The sequence below is a fragment of the Protopterus annectens genome, chromosome 8.part0 (genome assembly GCF_019279795.1).
Source record: "Protopterus annectens isolate FY-2018-M chromosome 8.part0, PAN1.0, whole genome shotgun sequence".
NCBI classification, from domain to species: Eukaryota; Metazoa; Chordata; order Ceratodontiformes; family Protopteridae; genus Protopterus; species Protopterus annectens.
Genome location: NC_056741.1, coordinates 878,015,693 through 878,028,581, shown reverse-complemented (window position 1 = coordinate 878,028,581; position 12,889 = coordinate 878,015,693).

The window sequence follows — 12,889 nt, the reverse complement described above, 5'->3', positions numbered from 1 at the left end:
ACTGCACAACATATACACACACTGGGAGCGAGCGATGGACTTTAAATATTGCTCTTATAAACTTGCTAGAATAACATGATTTCTGTTGCCTTGCATTCCACATAAACGGAGCGATCAAGCAATCCCTTAGCAGCAGCAGCATCTCCTGAAAGGTTTCTATACCTCTCAAAGTCTTACAACAAGAAATCTGGACAGAGCCACAAATAGAGGAACAAAGGAGCAAAAATAGGGATGGACTTTAAATATTGCTCTTATAAACTTGCTAGAATAACATGATTTCTATTAACATGCATTTTCCACACACACACACACACACACACACACACACACACACACACACACACACACACACACACACTTGCTTCTCAACCGTGCAGATTTTCACATAATGTCCTAACTTTTGCCTCATATTTTTGGTTTGTTTCTTATAAAATTGTGGTTTTGTGGCAAATCATTGAGGACTGAAGTCAGAAAACAGACATTTGAGTTTCAGACTTCATGTCCTTCAGAAAATTCATGCTAATGCAAAATATGTTATTCTGTCAACTTTCTAAGTTTGAAAGAGCAGTATTCAAAATGTGCCCCTATGTTTGGGCTTTTGTGCCCTGCTATTTATGGCTTTGTCCAGATTTCTTGTTCTGAGAGGTTGAGAGATCACACACACACACACACACACACACACACACACACACACACACACACACACACACACACACACACACTAAGCAATCCCAACAAAGGAACAAAAATAGGGATGGATTTTAAATATTGCACTTATAAACTTAGTTCTTTTATATTTAGGATAATAACTATATATAAAACTTTATAATGCTGTGTTACCTTCATTTTAGGAGTCTGATAGGTTTTGTGGCTCCCGATGAATTTTGTTTGGTTAGAGAGGGGCCAAAATTGCTCTTTTGATAGTGAAGGTTGCAGACCCCTGAAGTAGGGTATAGGGAGGCAGTTAGCCTCGTGAATAACAGTTCTAATTTTTTCCTGTGTAATTTGCTCCTACCCTTTTTTAAAGATCCCTATTCCAGTTGTTGTCTCTGTTACCATATTCACTACTTCTAGTACAGTTTGTTTAGACTTGGATTTCTGTTTTTTTTAGTAATTGCTTTTTTTGGCAGCCACCGTAATTAGCAGCAGCAAGCCATTGCTATGTCTAGGCAATTCCAATTTCTGTATTGTAGCTCAGAAAATTCCTTACCATAGTTACACCAATTTGCTCACCCAGTATCGCCGACAGAGTAGTCTGCGGGGAATCTTTAAAGTTGCCAACTTATTAATACTCCCAAAAAATGTTTCCAATTACTTCTTTCTTCCTCTTCACCCCTCCAACATTTCCTGTCTACCTGAGGAAAAATTCTCTGGAATCTACTTTGGGTATAAAAATATGTATGGAAACATTTCCAAGCAAAAATCCTTAATCTTCCAGATTTGTTTGCATATTTGGGAAGCATACCCCCCCCTCCCCATTTTCTTTGTGAATTGCTTATCCTAGTGATGACGAACCTATGGCATGCGTATCAAAAGTGACATACCATGACGTTTTGGGTTCACCAACACAAGTTACCAAAGAAACTGAATGAACAATAATACAAGAAATATGTGACCCTGCACTCATTAAAACTCAGCAACAAAAAAGTCATTAATTGATGTTAATCAAATCAAATGCAATGTGTTCCATATTTTCTTTCAGTTCAATTCAAAATTACTATTAAAAGTAGGATAATTTTTTGTGTACTATTTTAAGCCCAATTATCAGTGCGCATATTGTTTTCTCTGTTGTAAGCCACTGATTTTTCTTTTACTTTTATAATGCATAGCAGAACACAATTGGACTGTATTAAATGAATATGTAAAGAATTGTTTCTCTTTTTGTTGGAGGGGGGGGGGGGGTGACATGCCAGCAGAGTCAAGATAAGCATTTTCTGAATTTGAGATGCCGAGCCCAAAAGATTTGCCCGTCACTGGCTAGTCCAGTCTCTTCCCAACCCTTTTCTAACCTCTTCTTATTGATTCTTATAGTTATAGTGCAATTTTTTGTATGCTCTACTAATTATTCCTTTCTTAACAACTGTTCTGGATTCTACTAAAAACTCTGCCAGTGCTAGTCTTTCGTTTAGTACTCCCCTGTTTCTTTCTGTTTGCATATACTCTGATGTAAATCCTTGATAGGGAGGGCAATCTTTAACCTGCAGTCCAAATAAATTCTTGGCATCTTCTCATTCTATTACCTTTCCCTCTCTGGCTATTTGCTCCCAATACCTTGGTTCCTTTACCAGATTTCTCCAATAAATTCAGCCCCCTCTTGCCAGTTGTCTGTATTACTAATTGCAGTTATCCCTATCTGCAGAATCTCCTTCCTCCATTCCCTTGATGGCTTAGTTCTTGAAACTTTCTGCTACTTCATGAATATAATATTCTGTATTATTCTTGTTTTTCTCAAAGATCTGCATCCAAAATCCCAATCTCTCCATGTGTCTTGAGCTTTCCCACTGTTTCATCATCCCTTTCCACTTTAAATTGTAGGTTTTTGCTTGTGCTATATGTAGGAGCCTTAAATGTGTAGCTCTGAAATACCCCTTCAAATCGGGTAATCGTAATCCGCCATGTTCTGTTGGAAGAATCGGCTTCTCCCTCTTGACTCTTGCCATCTTCCTCTCCCTGGTAAAAATCCTTCAGATCTTTATTAATTGTTATCCACAACTTCTCTGCTACATAAAAGTACGAGTGACCTGTGTATAAGATTAAAGAGACTAAAAACATTTTAACTGCTTGTATCTTACTATCCATATCCATATGACAGAGCTTCCAATCAGTTTCTCAGTTTTTTGTAGTATGTTTTGTTTAGCCTCTTCCCACATATCCTTAGCTGCCACACCAGAATCATTTTAATCCATACTCCTAAATACTTCATTTTATCATGCCCCCATAAATGTGGATATTGCGGAACCAATATGTGTGTGGGTACATAATTTATCACCATTGCCTTTGTTGTAGCTTCATTAATTTTGTATCCCAAAAAGATTTGAAACTCTCTCAAGCTGTTCCACAACACTGTAATGTCCTTTTTCTGGCTTTGTCAGGTATAAAATAATATCCTCTGCAAATAAAGCCAGCTTTTCTTAACTACCATACCAATTATGTCCTTGAATTTCTGAGTCCCTTACTTTCTTTGCCATGGTTCTGAATGTAATGCAAATAACAAAGGGGAAAGAGGACACGCCTGCTTGGTTCCTCTGCTCAAGCAGAAATTCTCAGGGAGTACCCTACCCACTTTCGCCTCTGATCCCTCATATATCCTCCTAATCAACCTTACAGTTTTATCAGGGAATGCAAATGATTCCATTGCCCTGCACATAAACTCCCATCTTACTTTGTCAAATGCTTTTGTAGCATCAAGACCCACCAACAACAGTGGCATGTTCTTACATTCTGCTTCCCTCTAGATCATCAGTATTCCGTTAATGTTGTCAAATGTTTGCCTCCCCTCCACAAAACCTCATTGATCCATATCTATCAATTTTGACATCACTTTTGCCATTCCTTTAGCCATTATAGACATATAAACACTTTATAGTCATGGTTTAGTATTGAAATGGGCCTATATGAAGCTGGATCTTTACCCTCTTTGGATATTACAACTACCACTGCCTTGTTCTATATTAGTACTTCTTCAAATACTGTTAAACAAAACCTTCTAGATTCTTACATCTTTTTCCCTCCTACCTTCCATACTTCCACAGGAATACCATCTTTTCCTGGGACTTTCCTATAGATTGGTTATACATCACCATTTTAATCTCATCTCCTCATATCCTGTTAGTAATTGACCTCATCTACCGCTAACCTTGGCATATTTAGTCCTTCTATAAACATTTCCATTTCTACCTTTTCTTGATTTCCATATTTCTCTGCTTTATACAGACTTTCATAGAATTTTCGAAATGTTTTAATACTTCTATAGGATCTCGTTACCCTCCTTGTAATAGGCTACCTAAGCTTGTTGACTGCCCTTTCTACCTTCTGTTGCCTGAGTTATGCTAAACGTTTTTCCACTCTAGAGTTATCAAAAAAACTGTTGCTCAACAGTAATCTTTCTAAACTCATGCATATTATTGAGGTAATCTCTTATTTTCTTTTCAGCATTCTGCAGTTGCTTCTCTTCTTGTGTGATTCCCCTATTCTGCAGTACTTAACATTTATCAGTCCCTCTAAGTAATTATTGTTACTTCTTAACCACATATCCCTTTCTTTTATTTCCACCCTACTTTTAAACTCCACTTTAATTTTATTCCATTCCCTCACTATATTTTCAGAAGTAATTATCTTTTCTGATAGCTCCTGAATAACTTCCACAATCCATTCCTTAAATTTTTCTCTCTTCAACACATAGCAGGGGAAAACGCCAGTGTCTCATTTTTGTTTCATTACCCTTTGTTTTTATTTTAGTTATTCTTGGCGCACAATCTGAAATAGTTATTGGTTGCATATCAAAACTTTCAATTAAATGTGCATGTTCCTATGAAATGTAAATTCTGCCTAGCCTAGTTTTTTTTTTTTTTTTTTTTTTTGGGGGGGGGGGGGTGTAATAAATTCAGTCCGAACTCCTAGAACTGAATTTACAACTTCCATGCCAAATATTTTAATAAATTTCTTCAAAAGTCTACCCTCCTTTGTTATACTTTCCCTTCTGGGCCCCCAGACATATCTTCACTGCTGTAAATCAAATTCCAGTCCCCACCTATAAGTAATATTCCTTGACGAAAGCTGATTTATTTCTCTCAAAATTTCTTAAGCTCTCATCCTTCCTTGCCAGTAGCCCCTTAGTACTACAAATCTACCATTACTATCTTGTTTATATTTTCTATAACTATTGGAGCTCCTCTTGCAATTAATATAAGTACTCCTCTTTTCATTTGTCCTAGAAATTCTGCTGAATATCCACCCACCTGTCTTTATCAAATTCACATGTACAGTTCTTTCCAAGTGTGTCTCATGTAGAATAGCTTTTTGCACTCTATATTTTAATACAGTTCACTACTCTTTCTTTTTTGTATTTATCTGTGCGATCATTGACGTTTAAAGACCTCATGGAAAGAATCATTTTATTAAAAAGTTATTATTCCCACCTTTTATGTATAACAGCTTTTTTGTTAAATGTCTAGTTCTAACTTTTTTGTTACATGCATACACTGATGTCCTTCAAGAATGCAACTGCAGTCATAACATGTGGGTTGTCCTGCCTCAGGCAGCCCTCGGTCGGCCGGATTCCAAAGTCTGGGTCCGACCTCGGCTGATGTCGCATTTCTCTTCGACGTCAGAGCGGCTGGAGTACATAAGCATCAGCCGACGCCATTTTCCCCAGTCTTTCTTGCCGCGCGGTGCCCGAAGCAGAAGCAGTTCGCAAGTGCCGGTCGTTCAGCTCCTGTATTCTACGATACCGAAGTCATCAAAAAAGCTAAGTACCCCGTTGGGGACCTTTTCTTGCCTCAGCCGATGTCAGAAATTACTGAAAAAGTTAACAATTGTCTTTTTTGTGGTAAACAAATACCTCATAAGGATTTCCACTCTTACTGCCTCCCTTGCCTGGGCCCAGACCACGACGTCTCAACCTGTGTAGCCTGTACTCGCTTCAACAAGCGCACTCTCAGGCGCCGGGCGGAGTTCGCTGAAGATTTTTTCGGCGATAAATTTGCTTACACCATGCCGTCGGATCTTCCGACATCCCAAACTCCCAAAAAGCGAAAAGACCGGGACCGACATCCTCGGCCCGCGTCTACCACCGACTCCACGCCAAAACCTAGCGCGAGTGCTCCGGTTCCCTCTGAGACGGTCTCTCCACAGCTACGAACCGAAGACACCGCATTACCTACGACTCCGATTCCAGACATTACTCCGCCAGTTATAGACTTTCCTCCGGATACCGAAACCGAGGAAGTGCCCGAGACCATTGCTGTAGACAAGGTCACTCCTGCACGTGGAGCTGCCAGGCCTCCTATGGCCATGTCTATTAAGGCCTACACTAGGGCTAAGGCAGCCAGCAAAACTAAGCATATTACTTCCAAATCCTTACCTCAGCCGACTCCGGAGACACAAATTATGTCCATGGCTGCTGATTTAATTTCCATGATTAGAGGTTCACAGGCCCATCCTGAGAGAGCATCCCAGCCTCCTCCTGATAAAAGGCCCCGGGTTGAACCCTCTGACCCTTCCCCTTCAGATGAAGACTCTGAGGGCTCTGTCCACGCTGATAGCCAGGAAGAGCTCTTCCAGACCTATGAGGACTCGGATGCAGAAGATTCCATACCTTGACCTCCCCTCCTGAGGATATTTCTTTTGGGGAAGTTCTGCACACCATGAGGGAACATTTCAAGTGGCAGGGTCAGGAATATTCTGATTCTAGGAATCTCCTTAGGACTTTCCTTAAGAAGCCTCAGTACAGGCCCTTAGCTATTCCTCCTGTACTTGATGTTCTGGATGATTTGTATTCTGATTCTAGTGCTACCCCTGATTCTCTTCCTCCTGCTCCAGCCAAGCCAGACAGGTATTACAGGGTCCCAGAAACTCATTCCCATTTATTCAGGGCCCATACTGCTGATTTGGAAACTATTTCACAGGGGCCTAAAGGAGTTTCAGCCTCCACCTCTAAAACTCCTTTGCCCTCCGACAGGGAAGCAAGGTCATTAGAGAGATGGGGTAAAAAGGTTTACACATCCACTACTTTATCTATGAGAGCTTTAAATTGCCTTTTTCATATGTTCCAATATCAGGATTATCTCTTAGAAGATTTACAAAAAACATTAGCTTCTCCTGATCCTTTAGCCAGGAAGACTTTGCAGGAAGCTGTACATAACACTCAACAAGTAAACAATCACTTCCTGCAGTGTGGATATGATGAACTGGAAGCTTCATGTAGGGCAGCTATGACAGGGGCAGTGATGCGTAGACATGCTTGGTTAAAAGATCAACCTCTACCAGATCATGTAAAAGCAAAACTTCTGGATGCACCTTTGGAAAAGAACAAGCTTTTTGGTGCAAATGCTAAGGATGTGTTAAAGACCATCGAAGAAAAAGCAAAATCAGTTCAAACTGTAAAGGATTTCCTCCAGGTTCAACCCCCCAGATTCAGTAGGAATTGGCCTTCAAAAAACTGGTCCTTTCCTAATCCAGAAAAGTTTCAAAGGGTAAGAACAGACGTGGCCGAGGAAGAGGCCAATACAGAGGCCCTTACAGGGGACGACAATGGCAGCCAGGAAACCAAAGAAGTGACGCAAGGGTTTCACCTGCCCAACAACCACAAACTCAATGACTTTGCTCTACTACCGCCTACCAGGGAACAACTAGAAGCTCCCTTGGGCGGGAAATTATCTCTGTTTGCAGAAAACTGGCACAGACTGACAAAGGACAAATGGATTTTGGACATTATAGACCGAGGGTACAGGTTTCATTTTCATACCTTGCCAAGAAAACAAGGCATGCCAAATCTACCACAACATCAAAGGGCAGAGGCTATCAAGCAAATCACTCTGCTGACTCGAATGAAAGCAATAGAAAGAGTTCCACAACAAGAACAAGAACAGGGATTTTACTCAAGACTGTTCCTTGTTCCAAGAAAAGAATCTCAATGGAGACCAATACTGGACTTGTCCGCATTAAACACCTTTCTCATAGTACCAAAGTTCAAAATGCTGACTCTACAGCAACTCCTTCCCATGATGGGCAAGGAGTCGTGGCTGATTACTCTGGACCTCAAGGAGGCATACCTGCATGTCCCTATCAGACACAGCTGCAGAAGATACCTCAGATTTCTTGCAGGGCCAGAGCATTATCAATTCTCAGCATTGCCATTTGGCTTATCTACTGCGCCCAGAGTGTTTACAAAATGCCTGGCTTCAGTAATTGCTCATTGCAGGCTCCAGGGTATTCAAATTTACCCGTACCTGGACGACTGCCTCATACAAGCGGACGACAAATTGATGTTGACAAAAAACCTGGATTATGTCATACGATTGCTTCAAGCTCTGGGATAGACAGTCAACTTCCAAAAGTCAAGACTGCAGCCATCCCAGCAAATAAATCTTCTTAGGAGCCAAACTAGACACAGCCTCTCAGATGGCTTACCTGACAGAAGACAAGCAAGAGAAGTTATCTCAATACTTCAAAGGTTTAGCAAAACTCACCCAGATGACTGCAAGGAGATTCCTACAGGCCCTGGGTTACATGGCATCCTGCATTCTACTGGTTCCATTAGCAAAACTACACATGAGAAAGCTTCAATGGTACCTAAAAAGCATTTGGTCTCAGCACAGCAACAACTTGGAGACAATCATACCACTCATTCCATGCCTACAAAAGGAATTGCTATGGTGGGCCTCGGTGAGCCAGGAAAACACAGGTATGTCATTCAAAAAACCACAGATAACACAGACCATGACTACAGATGCCTCAGACCTCGGATGGGGGGCACACATGGAAGGCAGGTGTATACAAGGTCAATGGTCTCCAAAGGAAACACATCTGCATATAAACCAAAAGGAAATGCTGGCAGTAATGCATGCTATCGAGGCTTTTCAAAACCAACTCCAGCAAGGCCACTTAATGATACAGACAGACAACACCACTGTGATGTGGTACATAAACAAGCAGGGGGGCACCCACTCTTACCCCCTTTGCAGACTGACAATGCAGCTTTGGGAGAAATCACTGAGTCTAAACATCCAGTTACAATCCCAGTTTGTTCCAGGAAAAGACAATGTGTTGGCGGACAGCCTAAGCAGGAATTTCACAGATCCACACGAGTGGAGGTTACATCCGAAGGCTTTCAGACAACTCACTTCGACATGGGGCAAGCCAGAAGTGGACCTATTTGCCTCTCACCTCAATCATCTTCTACCAAAATTTTGCACAAGGACATACCATCCAAAGGCTTGGAAAATAGATGCCCTTTCATTCAACTGGAACTCCCTAGCAATCTGTGCATTCCCACCTCTGCCACTGATGACCTCAGTATTACTAAAGATCAAAGCAGAGAAGCCCAAGGGAATCATAATGGCTCCGGATTGGCCAAGACAACACTGGTACCCACTACTACGGAGCATATGTCACACCCAGGAGGTGGGCCCTCCCTCAGTGGCCCCTACTTTTGACTCAACACAATTTTGAAACACTGCATCCAAACCTTCAGACACTGCAGCTAACAGCCTGGGAGATCCCATAAATAACTTCAGCATATCTCTCTCCAAGGAAGTTCAGCGGATACTAACAGAGGCTCGAAGACCATCCACCAGAAAGGTTTACTTAGCAAAGTGGAAAAGATTCAGCAATTGGAATACCAGCAAAGGACATGATGCATCATTACTGAACATCCCACTTATCTTGGAATATTTGGCAGATATGTTACAGAGCGGCCTCTCATATTCTTCAATAAAGATACATGCATCTGCTATTTCAGCTAGATACAACACTGATCCTCCTGTTTTCTCTCACCCCTTACTAAGACAATTCCTCAGGGGAATCAAGAACATTAAGCCACCAAGAAAGGCCCCAGTGCCAGCCTGGGACCTCAATTTTGTCTTAGAAAAACTGACTCTACCTCCTTTTGAGCCAGCAGCTTCAGTTGACTTGCAATTTCTCTCATGGAAAACAGCCTTCCTGTTGGCAATTACCTCAGCAAGAAGGGTTTTGGAGCTACAGGCCCTAATGGCAATACCACCCTTTATTATTTTCCACAGAGACAGGGTTTCATTAAGGACTAACCCTACTTTTATGCCAAAGGTGGTATCTAGGGTTTCTCTAAACCAAGCCATTCATCTGCCTGCTTTCTTCCCCAATCCTGAGAATAAGGGGGAAAGACTTTTGCATACCTTGGACATTCATAGACAACTTCGATACTACCTGGACAGAACCAAGGCCAGTAGGAAGTCTGAACAGCTTTTTGTAGCTTACGCCCCTGCAGTCCAAGGAAAAGCAATTTCAAAACAGACTATTTCTAAATGGATTGGACATTGCATCAGATTCTGTATTCCTTTCATGGAAAGACTGTTCCAGCCTATGTCAGACCACATTCCACCAGAGCTACAGCCACCTGTACAGCATTAAGAAGGGTGCCTACAAAGGACATTCTAGAAGCTGCTACATGGAGCTCCGTGCATACATTCTCCAAACACTACAATCTCCCTCTATATTCCAGATCCAGAGCAGGCTTTGCTTGGCAGTCCTGCAGGGTTTGATTGCCACACCATCTCTTTCCTAGAGCATACCTCCTCCCCAGCTAAGCTATGGTATTCGACCCACATGTTATGACTGCAGTTGCATTCTTGAAGGACATAGTACAGTTTTGTACCTACCATAAATGTAGATGTCCGATAGACATGCAACTGCAGTCGGTTTTTCCCTCTCTCCATACCCCTCTATGCCTAGGGTCCACTCCTATCCCCTTACTCTTAGCTGGGATATCTGTTATGGTGTATTTGTTTTATTGCTCATGTATTTGTTTGGAATCCTGTTTTTGTCTTCCAATTTGATTACAGCCTTCCTTGGAGGGCACCTGGCATCTGGGGCAAGAAACACTGAAGAAAATGGCGTCGGCTGATGCTTATGTACTCCAGCCGCTCTGACGTCGAAGAGAAATGCGACATCAGCCGACGTCGGACCCAGACTTTGGAATCTGGCCGACCGAGGGCTGCCTGAGGCAGGACAACCCACATGTTATGACTGCAGTTGCATGTCTATCGGACATCTACATTTATGGTAGGTACAAAACTGTACTTTTGGCAGGTTGAGCTTTTATACAGTTGTTTCTTGTCATATCCATTTGAGCCTGTGGCACCTTTTACAAAACATTTGCTTTATTGAAAGTCCGCCACAAAAAAAATCCCCAATTCCTCCCTAAAACTTATTAATGTAACACTAACACACAAAACTATTTCCATCTTCAAATATTGAACTTTTACCATCCTAATATGAACAAATGATCCAAACTGACAGCCACACTTACAGACTTCAGTTAGCATGGATAACCTTTCTTTTAGGCTAAGACACATGGTGCAGCTTGTGCTTCTGGTTTTGTCTTGTCTTTGTAGCTTTCCCACCCATGAAAAACACTTGGATTATTTTCAGAGAACATCATCTCCTGTCCAATTTCTCTTTTATCGGATTGTAGACAATTTCTCTTCATTTTATCTCCATGGAGACATGAGGGCCAGATGCAGAATTGCTACTAAGCATACATTTGTTTGCTAGAAAAAAGCCTTATAATATTTAATATTCTTTTTCATTTACTTCCTCTTAAAACCTGTTACTAGCTCAGGGTAAGGGCCTTAATCTAGTCATTCTCCAATGCAAGAATAAGAAAAGGCACATTAATTTTTCTTTTGTCATGCTGTTTTAACCAGATATTTTTTTACATTGCAGTGCCTATGAGTCTTAAAACTGAACAAAGAGAAAGAGACAACAAGGGAGAAAGGAAAAAAACTAAGAAAACTTTATTGCATGCAAAGAAAATCATACATTATAAAATAGTACTGTTAAGAAAAATTTGTTGCATTTACAACTTTCCCCTCCTTTTCCTCTCCCATAAGTATTTTTCCGAACATTAATGACATGAAGGAGGGCATATAAATAGGGCATATAAGGAGTCCCCAAAGTCCAAAAAAGTCTAATATTTCCAGATTTTCTTGTTCTGTCATATTTCACAAATTTAATTATTGCTTTGTAATCCTTCAGTTGTCAATTTCCAAATTACTGGTTTTATTCCTGTTCATCCTCCATCTTCCATATCCTGTCTCTGCTTCATCCAATGTACTCTTAGTTCTTCTAGTCAACGGACAGGCTCCCTTCCTTCTCTCCAGCATTTTCCATTGAAACTCTGGAAAACAATTCACTGACAGTCTCTCTGTGGTCTTTATTACCAGAAGAATAAGGAGGAGAATCTCCTTTTGTTTCACAGTTCAGTTTTTGTTGGACAGACTTTTATATTTCCTCCTTGGCATGTACTTCATCAAAAAATGTTGTCCCCAAAGAGAATAATGTTTTGAAGATAGCTGGGTACTGCAGTTTGAATCTCATGCCTGCTTCTCAACATTCCATGAATAGTGGAATAAATGTACTCCTCTTCTGCCTGTGTACAATGGATACTCATTCTCCACAAACACTCTGCTGTCTCCCACTTTTAGTGTACTTTATCCTTTGCCACAGTTTTGCCAGAATCAACACCTTCTGCTGGTAGTAATGCATCTTTACTATTAAAGGTCTAGGTTGCTTTCTCATAGCCAGATTTGGAGCATACACATGATGTGCCCTTTCAATTAACAACTCTTGATGTGCCCTTTCAGTTAACAGCTCCTTCTGTGGAATACTAGTCCAGTTGCTTATTTGTGCCTTCTTAAAATTAATACACTCTGATCGTTCCAGCCTGTCTGGTACAGGTGAAAATCTCAGGTTTCTCCTATGTGCTCTATCCTCTAATTCTGTCATGTTTTGAAACCTCTCATCTTAAACAGCCTTTTGTTGTTCGAGTCGATATACTCCATCAGTGTTTCATTTATTTTAAGCAGGTCTGTGTATAAGTTGTGTTGTATTTTCCTCTAGGTTACTGGAAATCCTATTTGGAGCTTGTACTGCTTTTTTGCTGAACAGCTTCAGTACTTTTCCCAGTCAGTGTTTTTTTCCTCACCTTTTGTAGCTCATTTTCCTTCAGGTCTTCTGTATTTCTTTTTTCCTGGCATCCAAGCAGTGCAGTTACTGGCCATTTACTGAAACACAAAGGTCCACTGGCTTTCTCTGCTGAGTTTCTGTTTTCACACTAGGAGAGCTGGACTTAAGCTGTTATTCAATGTGCAGCCATATTGGAAGTCAAAAGACTGAATTTCTTGAGTTGTAA